We start from the raw sequence: 22,312 nt of genomic DNA, 5'->3' as shown, positions 1-22,312 counted from the left end.
ATGGAAGAAGACGAGCTGTCGGCCTTCCGAGAGCGATGAAAACAGGAGTTAACGAAAAATACCGAGACATCAAATAAAGACAAAGAGGGATATTTTGGGCATCCCAGTAAAGACAGCTTATCTCTTCATCAAAGCACGAGCTTTTGGGAGAAACAGAGCAGTTCGTCACAGCAGACTCAGCCCACACCAAAGGACCTGCCGCAGTACGTGTCGATCGCCGGGGGTTTGTTGGACGGAAGAAGCAGTCCTCTCGCAGGAAACGCGCTCATCACAGACGCGCCCCCCAAAAAAGTCAACAAGTGTCAGAAACTGCTTGAGCAGTTCCTTCAGGATCTGGTAACTCTTCTGTTATATAGCTGTTCTGTTCTGTGCAACTGTGCTTGTCTTCATAATAAATCCGGATATAATGCGTTTAGAATGAGGTGAATGACATCCCATTCTTTGATGTGGAGCTGCCTTATGAACTGGCGCTCAAGATTTTCCACTTCCTGGGCAGAACGGATCTAGGACGATGCGCTCAGGTATATATGTATGCGTGCATAATTGCATATTCTATTCTATTCTACAGCGATTTCCAGGTGCTATTTTTATTTTATAGTGCTTGAAGTACAATGATTTATATTCTCGTCTCTTTTTTTCTTCTTCCAGGTGTCTAAATCCTGGAAGGTGCTGGCTGAAGATGAGGTCCTGTGGCATAGATTGTGCCTGGAGGGCAAGTATCTCTGACTCCCTCTGCTGGAAGAGCACACTCAGAGACTGCCGCAACACTGAGAGTGTGGTGAAGTCAAACTGGAAGGTAAGCACCATGCCTTTACCCCCCGCCTCCCAAAAAAAAGCATGTTTATTTTGAATCTTGATCATTCCTAAATTAATCACAATAGGACTAATATTTATTTTATGTTCGATTAATTTATTATGAATTACAAAGTATACAATTAAGACAAATAAAAATAACAAAATATAAAAATCTGAGATGCAAAAGTAATTTAATTTGTATTAAATAATTTCTCATCTAAAAATGTAGTCCCATCTTCTTTCTCCCTCTCTTGTGGGGTTCCTCAAGGGTCTATTTTGGGGCCGTTACTCTTTAATCTGTACATGCTTCTGCTCCGTAATATCATTCGGAAATACAACATTTAATTTCTATGCTGATGATTCTCAGCTGTACCTTCCATTCAAATCTAGAGATTCTCTGCAGCCTCTTGTGGACTGTCTTGAGGATGTTAAAAGCTGGATGGCAAATAATTTTCTCCAACTTAACCATGAGAAAACTGAAGGGAAAATCTGTCTTAATGGACAGGCCAAATCTTACATTTCTTGTTTTATTCATCTGAATTCAGCTCCAAAGTCCCTCAGGTCTGCCAGTAAAGCTTTTTACATGTCCCACAATCACATCATAAATTAAAAGGTGACAGAGCCTTTGCAGTTTCTGCTCAGATCCACGGTTATGGAATCAATTGCCATCTGACATTAAGAGTGCTCCTTCTATAGCCTTTCCTGACTATTAACTTTATTATTACTGTTATTTTGATTTTTGATTTATTTTTATTTGATTTGATATTTTATTGTATTTTAGAATTAATTATAGAGCACATTTTTGAAATGTGCTCTATAAATAAAATGTACTTACTTGCTTAAAATAATATTTTTACACCTTTTTAATTAACAGAATCGTGTTGGGTCCATTCGCCACCTGCAGTATGAGTTAGGAAAGGTCTTGTGTGACGTCGGTTCCTGTGCTGGTCTTGTAATTGCTGGGTATGTGTTACTAAGGCACATATAATTAAAAAGGTGTATTTTTTCAATTATCCAAACACTATGTATCACATAATCATTGTGTGCATCTGTTCTATACAGCTACACCTCTGGTGATGTGCGGGACACGCTCCACTGGGACAAATCTTACCTGCACCCCACACATTTCATCAGAGATGAAACCTGACCATATTTACTTTCTAAATACATGTTTCCTGTCTTATTGTTCTCAACTGTGCATCATTTCAAAAAGACTTTATTATGTTGTCCGACGTCACCAAGCACTCATATTTTTCAAAACCATTCGGGTATGCAATGCCCACTTTTCATAATCCAGTGAATATCTAATAAATTAAATCAAGCCCCACCATGCATTTTTCCTGTTGAATATCTTACTCAATACAGGAAATCTTGCAGTGCCATATACAGATTAGAGAGACTACTTCTGATAAATGATTGGCTATTTATACAGGAGGAGGCAAATTACATTTCTTTCTCCATTTCCCGTTTTCAGCTGCCTTTTGTGTTGCATCATTTGCATATCCAATCTGATTGGTCAGTTTATGCATCAGAATAGACATTAGGGTTTTCAAGATTTGATTATTTAAAGCAGTCTCTTACTAGATTAATCTCTGAAACAACATTGAATTAGTTTATTATTTTGTTAAATTTATATAAAATACATTTTTGAGGCTTACCTTTTCAGGCTTTTCAGATGTGATGGTGCATTTCAGCAAATGATAGCGGTGAAATATGCACTTTGTTGACTTGTTTTTGATTGTACTTGACCTTCAAGCTGACAGAATAGTAGAAATCATGACTAATTTCAAATTTCTGTGAAGTTGCAAACATTTTTCCGTTGGTTAGACAAGGTACCTCCTAAACTCCATCCATTGAGTAATATTCAACCTAGTCAGGATGCTCAAACAAACAGATCACAATTCCATTTTTGGTGGCACAGAAATAACACATCTCATCTTTTAATTGTGCAAAACTATATTGCATAATGTATTTGCAGATGATGTTATCTAACGTGACAGTACATCATTACAGGGTCACTGGGGAGTAAGCTGAGGTTTTGAGCGTTGCTCAAGGGCACAGAGGTGACAGTTTATGGCTCGTCCCTCATGAGTTTTGTCGCTACAGTTTTTTTTGGCTTATCGGCTGAGATCTTTAACCACTAAAGCCACACTACCACATGATGTCAACACGTGCGGTCTGGTGATCTCATGTGGCCGATCGCTGATGTTTACATAATTTGAGCCCACCAGTGAAGTTCAGTGTTACTTTATTCCCAAAGTCACCATAGATAAAAAGTTGGTGTTATTTTAGGAATAGACCTGTTACTTAATTAACCCAACCTGGGGTCCCAGTGCTCCTAAGAGTCCCTAGTTTGTTTCTAAGTCTGGCATGCGACGCTCAGAGATTAATTTAGAGGCCATAGATGGGGCGAATCAGCATTATTTTAGTATGTACAATTATAGTTTTTGTTCATACTTTGAATTAAATGTAATTTTTATATTTTCTGTTTTAAATTTGATTTGTTATTAAAATATGTATAAATTGTAATTAAAATATATCTACATTTTATTAATTTTAACGCACATGAGAAATGTTTCATTGGCAGCTAGCTGGGATTAGGGTTATTATTATAGTGAACTAAAACCATAACAAATTTAATTACTTGAAATAAAATAAATAACTGAAATTAAATAGAAAAAAATAAACGTATTTTATTTCAGCTAGTTTCCAAGGCAACATCTCATTTTCATTTAGTATAGTCTAATGTAAAATAAGTAAAACAAGTTTAAAATCAATAAAAAAAAATAGACTTATAACAAAAAAACAACTATAACATGACAAAAACGCACAAGAAAATTACTAAAACCATAACTAAAATAATACGAAAACATGAAATACAAAAATCCAATTCAAAATATTAACAAACTGTAATATCTCAATGTTACTAAAATAACACTGGCTGAAATAAAATAATACTAATAAATAGCAAGTTATTAATGATTAGAATTATGATTATAAATGATAATTATTCATAAATAAGAGTTAATACAAATAATTAGGTAATTAACATGTTTTTAGTTTTGCTTAACAATAGCGACCCTAGTGCAAAGTTCCTCCAGAGCTTTGAGTTTGAGCCGGTGCAATCTTGTACTCATACTCTCCTGATTAAAAGCTCAACTATCATGTGAAATAGACCTTAAAATAAACCTCTCCAAATCACACTAGCCTTCACGGTAAGTCCCCAGCGTATTTATGCAAGCGGTTAAATAGTCTGCGCTCGTGTCTGGGGGCAGATCAGCGTTCGAGGGGGAGGGATGGGTTTACTCAGGGGAGGCTGGTAGCTTTTCAGTGAAGCGACAGGCGTAGATGTTGACAGTAATGATGAGTGCTTGATAGATGGATGCAGATGGTGTCCTGTTGTATCACACAATGCTTTGGCTCTCCTTCTCCACTGACATCACCCTCATTTAAACACTCTCGTTAACCAAACGGGCACCGGAGCGGCTGTTTAGAAACTTGCTGAGAGTTTGAACGACTGGACAGTTTGTCAAAGTCAGGTTCTGCTGGACTGTCTTGTTTCAAGAATATCTCTTGTTGCTTATTGTTACACAATGTTACAGCTTTCAGCTCACTCAGGGCCGGTCTAAAGTAATACGGCCTTGTCAATCATCTATCGTGGGAGCGGTCTGTATAGAACTACGTCTCCTCAAACCACCACCAGTGTGCAGCATCCACTTGGAAAGCAATTTATGTTGAAACAACTTGAAAAGTGAATTTTGCATCCGATGACCCCTTTAAGAATAAAAATGAAATCGTAGAAAGAAAGAAGACCATACCATAAATGTTTTAGTATATGGATGTTACTCCCTGCTGAGAAAACTGTTTGCACCTGCCTAAACTGGTTTGCTGGTCTTTGCTGGTTTAAGCTGGTCTAGCCAGCTGAAAAGTGTCCTCCAAAACGTCTGTAAAACCAGCCAACAGACCCGCTTGACCACTATGCAAATAAATGCTCTTGCTTTGAATTTTCTGTTCAACAAAGAATCATAAAATCACAAAAATATGAAGCAGCACAACTGTTTTCAACATTTGTAATAATAATAAGTGTTTCTTAAGCAGCAAATCAGAATATGGAAATATTACTCAGAATTATACAAAATATTACGCAGAATGATTTGTAAAGGATCATGGAGTAATGCCTACTGAATATTCAGCTTTGCATCACATTGCATTTTAAAATCATCATTTTACTTTGAAAAGTGAAACTGTTAACCTCACTTTGATTTGATGCATCTGTCTTTAGTCTTTCTAGGATCTCGGCACTGTATCTTGCAGCACATTTTGCAGGAATCATACTCTTTTTTTCATGTTGTGTCACTCCGCTGCGAGTTACTCTACAAGTCTCCATTCTACCAATTCATGATTAGCACCTTTCTCGTCCGTGTGATGTCATGTCTGTCAGCCACGGTGCATCTTGACAGGATTTTCAAACTGCGAGAGGGAAGTCAGACGTGCCAGAACCGACGCTGGTGAATCCAAGGTGTTTGTGTGGTTATTAAATGAGAAGACACATGCCTCATTAAAACTAGTCAAAAACAGAGTTCACTGTCTGTGAGGTAACAGAGTGAGTCATAGCATGTTTTGGGGTTTATTTTTGAACTTGAGCACCATTCGGACTTGGAATTACTGTTATTACCAATGCACATCTGTGGTTACATCCAATAATTAGGATGAGATTGGGATCTCAGCAGTTTTTAACAAGATGGCTAGTGTCTAGACGCTTTTAATCTGGTTTGTTTTTCTCTAGCTGCTTTATTTAGTGTATGTGGGAGTTATTTGTGTTATTTCAGCTTTCTGTTGTCATCGTCTTTGTTTTTAAGTTGGAGGACTGGAAGCTCTGGGCATCTGTTGTGTATGTGCATCACAGTGTGTGTTTGAAGCGCTGACCCAGACACACACATACTGCGCAGATCATGCTGGCAAAGCCTGAGGCACCACTTTCATGTTTAACAGCCAGATAGGCTGGTGAAAATGTGGCACACTGTTGCACCTCCAGGTGCTGAAATTCAGAGATGTAGAGTAGTGTCTCGTGAGATCAGGATGAATCTGTTTAACAAGAAATAAGGGCTTGGAAATCTACAATTATACAGAATAAAAAGGGACACACTACAGGTGTAAATTATGATTTTAGTTGTATTTGAGAGTTTTGGTTTCTGCGGAGTAAACTTTCTGAAAAACATTTCAGAAAATATCCAACTATTTTTGAACAGCCCACTATTTTAATTAATCACTTTTATCCAGTAAACAAAGTGCATCGGTTATCATTTCTCAAATTTGTTTGAATTAGTGTTTTGCTCATATGACAAATGCGTCTTCATAGGGACCAACATTTTATTTTAGATTTTGACATTAGTTAGGGGATCATTATTATTTCATTTTTTACATTTATTTATTTACAATTTTTAGATTTTTTTTCAAGATTTTGTTTTTATTTGTCAAAGGTTTTTATTAATTACATTTTTAACCTGTTTACAGAGATCTGTGATGATTTCCAACCACAAAGTTATTGGTCAAAAAAAAAGAAAGAAAAAAAAAAATATATATATATACACACAGTGGGTACGGAAAGTATTCAGACCCCCTTAAATTGTTCACTCTTTGTTATATTGCAGCCATTTGCTAAAATCATTTAAGTTCATTTTTCCTCATTATATTGCAGCCATTTGCTAAAATCATTTAAGTTCATTTTTCCTCATTAATGTACACACAGCACCCCATATTGACAGAAAAACACAGAATTGTTGACATTTTTGAAGATTTATTAAAAAAGAAAAACTGAAATATCACATGGTCCTAAGTATTCAGACCCTTTGCTGTGACACTCATATATTTAACTCAGGTGCTGTCCATTTCTTCGGATCATCCTTGAGATGGTTCTACACCTTCATTTGAGTCCAGCTGTGTTTGATTATACTGACTGGATTTGATTAGGAAAGCCACACACCTGTCTATATAAGACCTTACAGCTCACAGTGCATGTCAGAGCAAATGAGAATCATGAGGTCAAAGGAACTGCCTGAAGAGCTCAGAGACTGAATTGTGGCAAGGCACAGATCTGGCCAAGGTTACAAAACAAATTCTGCTGTACTTAAGGTTCCTAAGAGCACAGTGGCATCCATAATCCTTAAATGGATGACGTTTGGGATGACCAGAACCCTTCTTAGAGTTGGCCGTCTGGCCAAACTGAGCTATCGGGGGAGAAGAGCCTTGGTGAGAGAGGTAAAGAAGAACCCAAAGATCACTGTGGCTGAGCTCCAGAGATGCAGTCGGGAGATGGGAGAAAGTTGTAGAAAGTCAACCATCACTGCAGCCCTCCACCAGTCGGGGCTTTATGGCAGAGTGGCCCGACGGAAGCCTCTCCTCAGTGCAAGACACAAAAAAAACACCTGAAGGACCACAAGATGGTGAGAAATAAGATTCTCTGGTCTGATGAGACCAAGATAGAACTTTTTGGCCTTAATTCTAAGCGGTATGTGTGGAGAAAACCAGGCACTGCTCATCACCTGTCCAATACAGTCCCAACAGTGAAGCATGGTGGTGACAGCATCATGCTGTGGGGGTGTTTTTCAGCTGCAGGGACAGGACGACTAGTTGCAATCGAGGGAAAGATGAATGCGGCCAAGTACAGGGATACCCTGGACGAAAACCTTCTCCAGAGTGCTCAGGACCTCAGACTGGGCCGAAGGTTTACCTTCCAACAAGACAATGACCCTAAGCACACAGCTAAAATAATGGAGTGGCTTCACAACAACTCCGTGACTGTTCTTGAATGGCCCAGCCAGAGCCCTGACTTAAACCCAATTGAGCATCTCTGGAGAGACCTAAAAATGGCTGTCCACCAACGTTTACCATCCAACCTGTCCGAACTGGAGAGGATCTGCAAGGAGGAATGGCAGAGGATCCCCAAATCCAGGTGTGAAAAACTTGTTGCATCTTTCCCAAAAAGACTCATGGCTGTATTAGATCAAAAGGGTGCTTCTACTAAATACTGAGCAAAGGGTCTGAATACTTAGGACCATGTGATATTTCAGTATTTATTTTTTAATAAATCTCCAAAAATGTCAACAAGTTTTTCTGTCAATATGGGGTGCTGTGTGTACATTGAGAAAAAAAAAAAAAGAACTTAAATGATTTTAGCAAATGGGTGCAATTTAACAAAGAGTGAAAAATTTAAGGGGGTCTGAATACTTTCCGTACCCACTGTATATTAGTGCTGTGAGTCGATTACAAAAAATTAACTAATTAATCGCACATTTTTCTGAAATCGCGATTAATCCCACCTAACATTTAAAGTTTTAAAATATACTTTTATATTGCAATAATTTCACATTCAATCTTCAAATTAACATGCAAACAACATATTTTTAATATTTGTTTAATGGCATCTTTTTTATGACTGAAGGCCAGTATCACTGATACCAAGTAATAATGATTTCCCTATAAAACAAAATCCCCTAATATTTAGCCATTGAACCATTAAACATTACATTGTAATTAAGAGCTATCAATTTTTACATTTATTAGACTTTAAAAATAACTTCTAATTTAAGTGCACTTAAAACAATCTTCACATAAACCCATTATAATAAATGTTATATTTAGCTAGGCTACCTGTGCCCCTTAGCAGAAATGTACAGAAATTGAATAAAGTTATCAAACACTAAATTCTAAACTAAATACCGATAAATACTTACAGCTATATAAAAGTGATTGATTTCCTCTTTTTTCTTTTACTCTTTATGAACAGACATGTTAATTTGGATGTTATTTCTTTAAGAGCTGCCACTGCTGAACGTGACGCGGATCTGACACGTTCCGGTTTATTTGATAGAAGGACTTAATAGAAAATTCAAAAGATCAGCATTTATTGGAAAACATCTTTTTGTAACATTTTAAATGTCTTTACTTTCACCTTTGATCAATATAATATGTCGTTGCTGAAAAGTATTAATTTCTTTCCAAAAATAAAACCTGGCCCCAAATGTTTTGAGAAATGTACATTTTAACAAACTGAAAGTATTTTCACTTGGAAAAGTTTCATCTTGATACAAGCAAAGGCGGTGATGTGTGTATGAAAATGCTATTTGTGAAATATGCTCAACCTCAGCACAGCAGCTAAATCATTGTTTACTTGTGTAAATGCCTCCATAACCTCCTGAATCCTGTAATGATGAATAAATCCCAAACATAATCCCAGTAGTCTGTCTTCTCGCCAGTGACATATGCACTCATCGCCGCTTCATTCTAATCAGCTTTCCTCCTCAAGTCTTTACATATTGTAGCTTTACATATTGGAAGCTTTTCTCGTGACTTGATGACAAACTCCGGTTGGCTGTAATTTTTGGGTCCTCTCAAAGATTTTGGCTGGCGGCACGGTGGCTCACAATTAAGTGTGTCTGGCCCAAACTGCAGGCACTAAACAGCTGGCATGAGCTCAAATCTGACATCATGCAGTTCTTCTCTCTTCTCTCTCTTTTGTTTAACATCTCTATCTGTTGCCTCAATAAATAGCGTCCAATTTGGCCCGTGTCGTTGTCTTTCCTTTGCTCACTGTTTTAGATGGCGTTTAATGTGAGCGGATTGATCAAGAGCTTCAGATGTTTTAAAGCATCTGGATTGTGGGTACAATGGGCTCATAATCAATTATTGAATACTTTGTGTCTTCAGAAAGGTTTGATTGATAAAGTGAGGTGGACGTGCGTGTCAGAAGACCTGCTTCTTAATGAACTGTAGGAAATTATATGAATGCACACAAAAGTTATTAGAAGGTAGGCTACTGCTCTAAAATATCAATGCAATATTGTAAGAATTATAATTTTGATAATATATATTATATAATATGTTATAAACATTGACGTTTTAGTGACATAGACTAAAATAAAATTTAATAAAGAAATTTAATTAAAGAAAAAATAATTAAATAAGTTTATAAAAAAACTTGTTAAACGAACATAAAATCGAGCCAATTGGTGCCTGTTGTGACATTTGGAAAAACGTCAATTAAGAACAAAATTTAATTGAAAGATGCTATATGAAGTACTATATTTTCACTTTGCTTTTAATGTTTTATATCGTATTTATATTTTTGCGTCCATATGCTCATGCATATTAATTAGATTATTTAAAAATAATTTTACATGATCTTTTCCTGTTTTGATAAATAGGGAGCTTATTGCAGCCCTGTAATCAAGTATTTGCTAATTTCCAAGGCAAATCTGAATGCAGTTTCAATAGCATGGTGTATTTTGTTTATTTTGACTTGATCAGTGAACTAACGATTAACTTGATTGGCCAAGTGTTGATGTAAATGACATCTTTGGCTAAAGTAGAAGTACACTACTGTTCAAAAGTTTTTAATATTTTCAAACAAAGTCTATTATGCTCTCCAAGGCTGCAGTTATTTGATGAAAAATATAGTAAAAACAGTAATATTTTGAAATATTATTACAAGTTAAAAGAGCTGTTTTAAACTGTAATAGCGTTTAAACTGTAATTTATTCCTGTGATGCAAAGCTGAATTTTACTCTAGTTTTAAGTGTCACATGGTCCTCCGGAAATTATTTTAATTAGCTGATTTTCTGCTCAAGAAACATTTCTTATTATTATTATCCATTATGAAAATAGCTGTGGAAACCATAATAATTTTTTTTCAGGGCTCTTTGATGATTAAAAGTGTAAAAAGAACAGCATTTTTTTTAAAAATAGAAATGAAAAAATATTTACTGTCACTTTTAATGAGTTTAATACATCTTTGTTGAATAAAAGTATTAATTTATTTAGAAAACAAATCTTACTGACCCCAAACCTATTAATTATCTGTGCACTTATCAATTCAGTGGTCCCTTTAACTGAGAACTTCAAATCCCTTTAGATAAAAGCATCTGCATAATGAGCAGCTTTTACATGCTAAAATGCCAGTTAAACAGGTTGCTTCTGATGTTTTGATCTGACTGTGTACCTGAAATGTTAAAAGTGTGTTAGAAGTTCATAAGAAGGCGTGCAAGACTTGTGAAATGTGTTTTCTGGCATCTGTGGATGCAAGCTGTGAGCCTGACATTTGAACCTTAGCAGGTGTTATGGCACAATCCTGCCAATTTTACAATCTATCTTCCATCTCACCAGGAGCAATCCTCAGATTCAGGTGTACAGCCTGGAGACCTGCCAGTGCGAGCTGACCGTGGGGAACTCGGCGGGAGACTTCACCTGCGTCAACCTGAGAGACAGCCACTCTCACCTGCTGGTGTGTGGGAACAAAGACAGGCGGTATGACACGCTCGCAAACATGTGTACCTCATCTATCACTGTTACGTTCACACACACACACACTGTCTTCTGTCTGGCAACTTAAAGCCTTCTGTGAATTGAGTTTCTTAAACATGGAGAGTTTGATGAGTTCCGATGGAATAGTAGCGCTCTCATTTACACCTGCAGGTGGTGTGAATTCTCTTATTTTAGGATGCTTTACATTTCCCTTGAGCAGCTAGTTTTATTTTGTCGGATTAGTGGGAATGTTTTGAATGAGTATATCTCATGAAGCCTGGAGACGCACACAGCCTTGTATCCTCAACTCATTCTCTACTCTTATCTTTCTGTGGATGAAACTCACAAAGCATGTTTGCATAAATAAAATGATGCCTATTTTTGACCATTTGAATTGTGACATAATTTTCATTTTATATACATTCTCTTCAAATGCTATTGAAGTTAGAAAAGTGTATTCCAGTGTCGTATGCATAGGCGTAATTTACGGGTGGGACGGGTGGGACATGTCCCCACCACTTTTTACCAGGCTCGATATTGTCCCCACCACTTTTAAAAAGTAACTGAAAAATAGATTGCGTAAGGTATATATTAAAGGAAAAGCACCATCAACAAATCGACACTCTTCATAATCTAATTCATTCATTTAACACATTTTTCCGCCGATCAGAAGCTTTTCAACGTCCTCAAAGATGAATATTAAGTCTCGTTGTGAAACTATCGCGAGATACGCGATATGCGTCATGGGATATGTAGTTTCCTTTCCCTATAATTAGTCTGCAGATCCTGTACCTTTCTTTTTACGATGTTCGTATTGTTTGGATACTGTTTCAAGGTTTAAATATTTTATTTGAGAGTTTTGAGAAGATTCTATGTTATGACTGGGATTTTCACAATTAAAACAAAAAGTATACAAGTCTTTAGTTCATAGTCCTTTAATTCAGTTTTGTATTAAATCACAGCGCGCTCCAGTGGCCGCCAGAAAACATGATTAGCGACAGTATGTCTATATTCACGTAAGTTAAATATAATATGTTTTCGTGTTAAGCAAAGTAACTTACTGTGCGTGGCTGCTTCACTAAAAAGCTTCTTATATCACTTCCACACTTTCTTTTGGACATTTTGTTGATGTTTTAACATTTATGCTATAGGTAGCAACATTTACCGTTAATTAGCCTTTACATGTGGGGTGGGGGAGGAAAAAATAGAGCTTTTATAAAAACGTCATAAAAAAAGATTCGTTAAAACAATTTCATTTATATAATTATTTAATTAATAAAGGTAGTTTAACCATTTTAAACAAATTAACTCTCATTCATGTTTTACACAAGGTTTTGCGTAGTTCAGGATTGGTTAAATTATTTGATTGGATGAGGAAACATTTTGTGGGCTTGTCTTGACCCTTGACGTAATGTTGATTAGAAAATATGCAAGTAATTCAAAGTAGAATGAATCGTAATACACACACACACACACACACACACACACACACACAATTGTGCAATTAATGAATATGCTGCAGCTGAGCTGACCATGAAATGGTAAGCTCACCATATTTATCTTGCGTATTTTGATTGATATTAGCTACCCTGGATGTGTTGTGATAAGCTAAACGTAACATTCACGTGAATGTTACGTTTTGCTTATTCGGACGTTTATAGACATATTTGTGAATGTGATGCATGTGTACAACAAAGTGAAAATTAAGTGCATTTCCAACTCTGAACTCAGTCCCCAAGTAAATTCGATTATTAAATAAACAAATAGCTAAACGAGTTGTGCGGTGTCCCCACCACTTTTCAAAGCAAAATTACGCCGCTGGTCGTATGTATTATGTAACTTTAGAGACGGTCCCTAAATTTGTGAATATCAAACATTCAACATCAAGCCAACTTTATTCCAGTAAAAGATCTGGCAGGCGCGACACTCTCTCTATTACGGATTAAAAGTGAAAACGCAAACGCTAATGCAAGAATTGCATTTGGATTATGTCACAATTTATGCATCCACATTTGGAAAACGCAATTGAAAAAACTAATTGCAATTTCTTTGAAAATTGTCCTGAATATTCTTCCATAAATGAGATTTTGTTGCTGTACAGTATATATTTTTTAAATGTTAGATAGCTGGTCTCTGACAAAAGACTAAAGAGAGAATAAACACATTTAATACAATTACGAGAGCCACATTTAAATGTGGGATTGTACAGATGGTTCTTTTTAAATTGCATATATACACTGCAGTTGTCCAAAAAAAATAATAAAAAAAATTCCAGATTTATTGGCTTATTCTTTTCTTTTTCCCATATAATGTAATAGGTAATTGTGAGATTTGTTTTGCCTTTTAGTAGTAGTCGTTTTAGTTCTCTTTAAATATTAAATATTACAAAATGAGTTTTTCTTGGTGAATTTATCACCATTCTCCATACCCCTGTAGCTTTCTCTGGAAATCTCACTTAAAAAGGCTGCTTTATAGTAATATCAATCAAGGCTGTTGCGATTCGTCGACTAGTCTATTTTTAAAAATCGTCGACTTCATCTTGCTCGCGTCGACTAATCGGCAAAATACCGGAAGTGACGCATTTCACGGACGAGAATCGATAAAACACATTTTTAGACTATTTTCCAAGGCTGCATGATATATTAAACCCATTTAAAAATGTAATTAATAATTAAGCATAATTGTGAATTCACAAACGCTATGTTTTAATTAAATAATGATATGCGATGCAGTTCACACAGTATATGCTCTTTAATTATTTACATGCGTGTAGGTTAAGTTGGTGCGTCTCACAGCGGCTCCGTTCACAGTAGCTCCACAGAAACGGTTGTCATTTACATGTGGAGCGACTCGTACTCCATCTCTGCATGTTGTTGTGAGTTTGTGTTTATTATAACGTTCATCTGGGAACGCAACGCGCGCCATTTCATCAGATTTGTAAGGTAAATCATTTATAAATCTACACAAACAGGAGAATACATCGCGATTTCAAAATAAAAGCTCAAACCCTCACTCTGAGTTTACACGGTTTGATGTCCACATATTCATTTAATTACAGCAGCTATAGCATTTCTGTCCTAAAGAAATAGCCAAATATTAAAAATTAAGTTTATACGTTTGAACTAAATGGTGCTTGGTCAATCAATATTAAACAGTAATCAGGCCGTCGGCGCCCCTGCAGGTTGTTATGCGTAATCTATATTAGCTCTATTGTTTATAATACATTATGTATTTTAAATAATTATGATACATATATGATTTTGTTCAATAAAACCATATGATTTCTTGCTTTTAATACTTTATTTGAACTAATTATTATTACATCATTGCTATTATATATGTACTTTAAGTCATTTTAAAAGCTATTGTTCACTTAAATCCATTTTTATTACCACACACAAAAAAAAATGATAATTATAGGGCCGTTTTATTTCCAAATTCAGTTTTTAAAATTTTATTAATCAAAAAGCCTGTCTAATTAATTTTACAGTTTTACAGTTTTATCTGTACCAAATTCTGTTTTCCATTATTTTCTGGATTCCATTTTAATTGTTCCATTAAATTTTAATAATAAAAAGCATCTCCAATTAATTGATTTTATATTAAAAAAATAAATTTCAAAATTTTTTCATAAATTCAAAAGATTTTTTCATAAATACTGCACATTTACATTTTTCACCTAAATAAATTCTGGTAAATAATATTTCTGGTAAATACTCCTTTAAAAAGTGTTTTTTGATTATAATTGTATTATTAGTAGACTAGAACACGTGGATATGGTGTCATACTCACACTATAATGCTGAACTTTGATTTCAGTGATTTGGACTATAATAATAATAATAATTCGTTACATTTATATAGCGCTTTTCTAGGCACTCAAAGTGCTTTACATAGTAAGGGGGGTATCTCCTCGTCCACCACCAGTGTGCAGCATCCACCTGCAAAAAATTGAATGGTCCTAAACACAGTCTCCATTTTGTTCGTGCATAATGTAATTTTGTTTATTTTTCTCTTTGAATTTTGTTAGGAAATGTGACCTGGGCATGTTTTAATTGAGGTTAATTGAGGTTCATCCAGAGATTCATCAGGACACGAGCCAAATTTGAACCTTCCACATGTGCACCACTGCTCAATATCTGAAGGTTGTGCGTTAACTGCTAAACCATAGCTCTGAGAACACAAGTTTTTGATAAATTGGCTGTTCATTGTCTACTGGCTACATACATCGCTTTTGGACAGAGTTTAAAAGATTTGCATTAGATATCCAAGATTAAAGCACTTAGAATAAAATACACCTAATCATGTCCAAAGCGGAAAAACTCTCCCCCCCCCCCCACCACAGCTGTCGTCCTTTCAAAGCGTGACAAGCACTCGGGCTTGCTCTTGAATATTTTTGGCTTACCTTGAAAATCATTTTACGGAAAGCATCTGAAAAGCTCAGGCACTTATAGAAGTGGGAATGGGAATAATGAAAGCTCTCGGTTTGAAAGGATGGTGTTATTGTCAGCGGTGCATCACTGAGGGCTATTGATTTAGTGGACAAAGAGATGTTGGAGACGAGGAGAGATGCGGTACATCTGCCCAGCGGACTCGATACAGAATCCTGAGCACGGTCCACATCTGATGCTTGCGTCTCAATTAGTCTTCACCGAATAAAGAGCCATTTCATTGACACTTGTGACAGCGGGAGCGCTATTTTGGCAGGTGGAGAGATGCTTGGCAGGTCTTTGTAAATAAATTCCAACTGCATCTTCGCTCAGACACTATATATAGTGCCAAGAGGGAGGACATGATGTCTCTCTGGCCAGCTGCGCTCTCTTTTAAAACATCCCTCTTTCTTTGTCCGTCTTTCCACGGTTCCGACAAAGCAAATGCTCTCACCTTTTGTTCGTCTTTGATGAATGAACGAAGCGAAACACTCCTTGGAGTGTCATTTTGGCTGTAATGATTTGACCCCATCTGATTAATCTGCGGGCAAAACACCAAGCAGCCCAGAGGAAATGAGGGCCCAGGTCCTGCCCTTTATTAGCGTGGCCAAAGGCCAGGACCTAATGCATCGCTTCTGCTCTCTAATTTGTTCAGCCTCGTTTGCTGTGGAGAGAAAGGAATCTGTGTTTGTGTTGTTGTGCCTGATTGGATCTGGCAGGAAGTGAGAAGGAGCCATAAATGATTGGTATGTTCAGCTCCAGGGATGAAAATTGAGAACAGAACGAGGATTGCTGTTGCTTCTTTAGAAACTGAGGCATTTATGATGATTGTCACTAACATTGCTTCTGATTTTATTAGTCATTTAAGAACCCTCCCGGCTAAAAACAGCTTACACCAGGCTAAGATGGAAGTAGCTGGTCTCCCAGTCTGGCCAAGCTGCTGTTCAGCTGATTTGAGCGGTTTGTTAGCTAGTTCCTATCTTGGCCTGTTAAAGAAGTGGTCAAACCCCCTCTAAAACCAGCCTGGAAACCAACTTTGACCAGATCTTTTTTTCTGCAGAGCTGCTTTATAAAACAAGAAAATAGCATTTGTTTAAATTGCTACAAATTTTATTTCAATTGTTAAAACAGTTAAAAAAAGGAACGCCTTAAAACTCTCTTTATTGCTTTTATTATATACTGATTAACGTAAAGTTTAATTTATGTATAATTTGTATATACAGTTGAGGTCAAAAGTTTACATCCCCATTTCAAAATCTGCAAATTGTTCATTGTTTTACCAAAATAAGAGGGATCATACAAAATGCATGTTATTTTGTACTGACCTGAATAAGATATTTCACTTAAAAGTTTTTACATATAGCCCACAAGAGAAAAAATAATAATTGAATTTATAAAAAATGACCCCGTTCAAAATGTTGCATCCCCTTGATCCTTAATATCCACAGCTGTGTTTTTTTTTTTGTTTGTTGTTTCGTGATAGTTGTTCATGGGTCCCTTGTTTGAAAACTTTTGAACAGAATGGAGATACAGTCATTGCCAAAAATATCGGCACCCTTGGTAAATATGATCAAAGGCAGCTCTGTGAAAATTAATCTGCATTGTTAATCCTTTTGATCTTTTATTTTAAAAATTAACAAAAATCTAACCTTTCATTGGATAATAAGAATTTAAAACGGGGGGAAATATCATTATGAAATTCATCCAGAATCTCTCCAGATCCTTCAGATTCACAGCTCCATGATGGTGCTTCTTCTCTTCAGTTCACCTCACTCATTTTCTACAGGGTTCAGGTCAGAGGACTGGGATGGCCATAGCAGAAACTTGGTTTTGTGCTCAGTGACCCATTTTTGTGTTGTTTTTGAGGTTTGTGTTTGGATTATTGTCCGGTTGGAAGATCCAAACATGGTCCATTATAAGATTTCTAACAGAGTCAGTCACTTATTGATTTTTTATCTGTTGGTATTTGATAGATCCATGATGCCATGTGTCTGAACAAGATGTCCAGGACCTCCAGCAGAAATATAGGCCCACAACATTAAAAATACAGCAGTATATTTCATTGTACACATGGGGTACTTTTTATCCCTGTGTTCACCAAACCCATCTTGAGTGTTTGCTGCTAAAAAGCTAATTTTTTAGTTTCATCTGACCATAGAAGCCCCATTTGAAGTTCCAGTCGTGTCTGATAACTGAATATGCTGGAGTTTGTTTTTGGATGAGTGAGGAGAATTGTTCTTGAAATCCTCCCAAACAACATGTGGTGATGTAGGGGCTGTTTGACAATTTTTGTTTAAGGTTTTCTGACCCCGAGACTCAACTATTTTCTGCAATTCTCCAGCTGTGGTCCTTAGAGAGTCTATGGCCACTCAAACTCTCCTTCTCACCGTGCATTAGGACGATATAGACACACGTCCTCTTCCAGGCAGTTTCGTAACATTTTCTGTTGATTGGAAATTCTTAAAGGTCCCATGGCATGAAAATTTCACTTTATGAGGTTTTTTAACATTAATATGAGTTCCCCTAGCCTGCCTATGGTCCCCCAGTGGCTAGAAATGGCGATAGGTGTAAACCGAGCCCTGGGTATCCTGTTTCGCCTCAGATGGCCCGATCTGGAATCTTCCCCTTATGTCGTCATACGGGGAAAGGTTACCTCCCTTTTCTCTGCTTTGCCCGCCCATGAGAAAATGAGCTACGACCGTGCGAGGCGAGCGCAATATGTTTTTTTTCCTCTAGAGACATCATGGCTTGCAAACGAGCGAAGCATTGTTTTGCGTCTGAGTAATAAACTGCGCATATTAACAGACAAATTATGTTCATATTTAAAAGTCCAAACAGTCAGTAAGCGACAAGTGCTTGTAAACGCTGTTTTGTAAATTATTTATTGATGAGTCTGCTGCTTTAAGGCAAACTGAAAGCGTGCTTCTCTGCCGCTCGCTGCTCAGAACAGACGCCGAGAGAGGCGACACTGCGCCGGGAGAGAGACCTCGCGCTCGCCGGGCAGTACTGGAGATATCTTCCAACTGAATAAGGTTTTTTGTTTTGCTTTGTTTTCCCTCCTATTTATATTTCTGTGAAACAGGAAGACATGGCGGGATAATTTCATATTCATAATCACCCTGGAGTGCTCAAAATTGTGAATATGAATGGGAATATACTTCAGAGATATTTTACTCATAAGAATTTCTAAGGGGTGCCAATAATTGTGTCCAACGTGTATTAGAGAAAAACATTTATTTCATAATGATATTTCCCCCCCATTTTACATTTTTATTATCCAATGAAAGGTTAGATTTTTGTGAATTTTTTAAATAAAAGATCAAAAGGATTAACAATGCAGATTAATTTTCACAGCCACCTTTGATCATATTTACCAAGAGTGCCAATATTTTTGGCCATGACAGTATGTACATTTTTATTTTGCCTAAGTATAATATTTTTTTTTCCATTTAGTACTGCCTTTCAGAGGCTACAGAAGATAGTAACGTGTTTGTCAGAAGACAAAATAAGTTAAATTTACCCTGATCTTCAAATTCAAAAAGTTTTCACCCCCTGGATCTTAATGCATGGGGGATTTATTGTGGGTGTTTTTAACAATGATAATGCCTGTTATTTGAGTTTAATAAAGGTTTTAAAAAACAAAATTTATTTGATGATGGGTCCATGTGTGCTATCCGTGTACATGTGCTTTTCATGCCCGTGTTTCCTGTGGTGTTTTTGCTCACGGTTGGTGGCACTGGAAGAGCCTGTGAACAATATTCTTGATTAATCGAAGGAAGCCTGTCTGCTGACAGCTCAGTGAAACTAGATCTTGTTTTAGCATTAGATTTATGACCACTGCCAGTAAATATATTACAGCCTCTTACAAGAACAAATGCTTCGATGAAATTAAAACAGGACAATAGATAGGCACATCCACATAATTACTCGCAGCATTAAATCCTGCTTGCCTATGCATTAACCATTCATTCTGACTAATATCTTTTGTCCTCCAAGTGTTGGTTTTATTTTGGTCCAAGCTAAATTTAATTTTGTCGATTATCTTTTGGAAAGCACCAGCATAGAGTCATCCTTTGGCTGCCTCCAGTACGATTAAAGTGGACAGATGGAATTGAGCTCCTTTGGGCCTGTAAAATTAATTTCTTTATACCAGCTACTAATGTCATCCCACAGTGCTGCTCTGTATACTGCAGTTCCTATAACACATTAGTCTTGTGTAGTCTGACTTTTGACTAAAGTATGGTCCATTTTACACTTTATTCTGCCCAAGATTTGACCATTTAGAGACTGACCAACCACAGTTTTGGGGTCAATATATTTGAAATTGGTTATTACACTTAGTGTTATTTTAGAATCATTGAGACACTATTACTAGTTTACTAATACTATTTTGTATTAATATTTGGAAATAGTTTTTATATTTCATGATTTATCAATTTGTGTTTGTCGTTTTTATTTTTCAATATGTCTGTATGGTTTCTATTAATTTTTAAATTCAGTTTTAGTACATCACATTAAACTAAATGAAAATGAGACATTTTACCTTGGCAACTACCTGAAATAAAATAAGTTTAACGTTTTATATTTTAATATATTTCAGGTAAAATATTTTTATTTCCAGTAATGAAAATGTATTTTATGGTTTTAGTTTAGTTAACTATAATAACAATCATAATTGCAATACTTTGTGTATTAATATATTTAAAATGTGATTGAACAAGTTCCAGGTTTGCTGTGCTTTGTAGCTGTACAATTTTGTGATTATATATCAATATGGCTATAAAATAATAATAATAATTAGTCGTTTTTGTAGTAAATACAAATATTTAAAAAAATACTACATTAAAAAAATAAAAAAATTATTTAAAAAAATTTAATATTTCACCATAAAATATGAAAAATTAAGCATTTTAGAAAAAAATATATTATTTTACATTACTACTGTCAAATAACATTTCTATTATATTCCTATTTCTATTCTTATTTTCTTCATTTTCAAATGTTAAACCATCAAACTTTTATTTTGACGTTTATTTAAACACAGCCCTTGCAATTTGATTATTGCACTAAGCCATATTGTGATATTATTAGATTAATCATGCAGCCCAATTAGACGGTCTGTGCTTGAACTGCTGTCACTTTCAGTGGATCATAGGTGTAGTGATAATGACACTGAGTTGCTTCTCTATTTCAGAGTGAGAGTGTTTGACTTGCGTACGGGCTCGTCGGTGGTCTCTTTATATCACATGGGCATGACCACCGTCCAGGCAGATGATTGGAAGATCGTGAGCGGCGGTGGCGAGGGATTGGTCAGTGTGTGGGAGATGAGGATAGGAGCCAAACTCTGGGAAATGGAAACAGGTTAGAACGTTCATTTTAGTAACGTTTTTAACTATTGAATGAGTGACAGTTCTGTCATCAAAAAGATAAGGCATTTCAGGCTTCATGGGGTTAAGAGCATCTTGACGACACATACTCATTCTGTGTGTGTGAACAGACACCCGGTTCGCCACATACAATTCAACACCAGCACCCAGGTGACGGCCAACGTCCCTGATGAGAAGAGCCCTCGCGGGGCTTGTATCACAGACGATGACCTCACCGCAGGTAAAAACATATATTACATTATGCTGTGCTGTCGTCGCTACTATGTTTCCACCTGCTTATTCTGTACTTTTATTATTTCTTTAGATACAGTGGGCTGATCTGTCACTATGACTTCTCAGTGGACTCATCTACCCCGGATCACGTTCTGCCCATCTGCAGGTCCAACTACACAGAGTCCTCTGGATACAACTATAACATTGGCTTGGTGATGCGGTATGACATACTGAATGACCCTTAGATTGGCATTAGATACTCTGTTCTTTTAGGAGCAGTTGCACTGGAAAGATTGGCATTGAATTTGCTATTTTAAGTTGATCTGGGGTCATATTCCTTAAAACTAATCAATAATTCAATCATAAATTGTGTAATTTCAAAACTGTGCTTTGGATGACCCATTAAGATGTATGGATTATATGGACTAGAATCGTATACATTTTTGCTTATTGGTTGTAGATCTTTGTTTTTTCATGTGTTGTTATCATATTATTTAGTATGCAATATAATATTAAATCACCATCTGAGAAGATGAAATCCAAATGATACAAAATGAAGTTTTGGTGGTTTCATACTCTCTGCGGTCAGTAATTCACACAAAGGTAGCTTGATTTATTTATTTATATGATCTATAGCACAATATTTTATTTCAATGCTTTTTTTTATCGTATAATACAATTTATTCATATCATGCAAAGCTGAATTTTCAGCATCATTACTCCAGTCTTCACATGATCCTTCAGAAATCATTAGAATATGCTAATTTTCTGCTCAAGAAACATTACTTATTATTATCTATGATGAAAACAGTTGCGCAGCTTAATATTTTTTGGTGAAGCAGTGATTATATATTTTATTCATAATGCTTTGGTAAATAGGAAGTTCAAAAGAACAGCATTTATTGGAAATTTTAACATTTTTAGAACATGATAAATGTTATTAATGTCACTTTTTAAATCAATTTATTGCTTCCTTGCTGAAAAAAAGTATTTTCTTAAAAAATAAAAACACTTTTGAACAATAGTGTACATTGTAGTCAACACATACCATGTTTACTGTTGCAAGTGAAACTGTATTTAATCTGGTCTTGTTCCTTTTTCCCCTTGTATTGCATTGACCTAATTTGGCATCAACCAAGTATAAAAGATGAATTTGCACCAAAATACCACAGTTCGACTGAACCCACAA

At 36.0% G+C, this 22,312-nt stretch overlaps 1 pseudogene across 1 annotated transcript; it reads left to right on the top strand.

Annotated features, from left to right (window-relative positions):
* On the top strand, positions 1-22,144 carry LOC306870505 (F-box/WD repeat-containing protein 8-like; annotated as a pseudogene). Its single transcript has 9 exons — positions 1-336; positions 417-521; positions 649-796; positions 1,670-1,758; positions 1,858-1,938; positions 10,906-11,097; positions 20,718-20,884; positions 21,021-21,130; positions 21,215-22,144. The product of its transcript is annotated as an F-box/WD repeat-containing protein 8-like (transcript).
* Positions 22,145-22,312: the final 168 nt, after the last annotated feature.

Source organism: Barbus barbus (genome assembly GCF_936440315.1).
Source record: "Barbus barbus genome assembly, chromosome: 5".
NCBI classification, from domain to species: Eukaryota; Metazoa; Chordata; class Actinopteri; order Cypriniformes; family Cyprinidae; genus Barbus; species Barbus barbus.
This window is presented reverse-complemented; position numbering and strand designations above follow the sequence as displayed.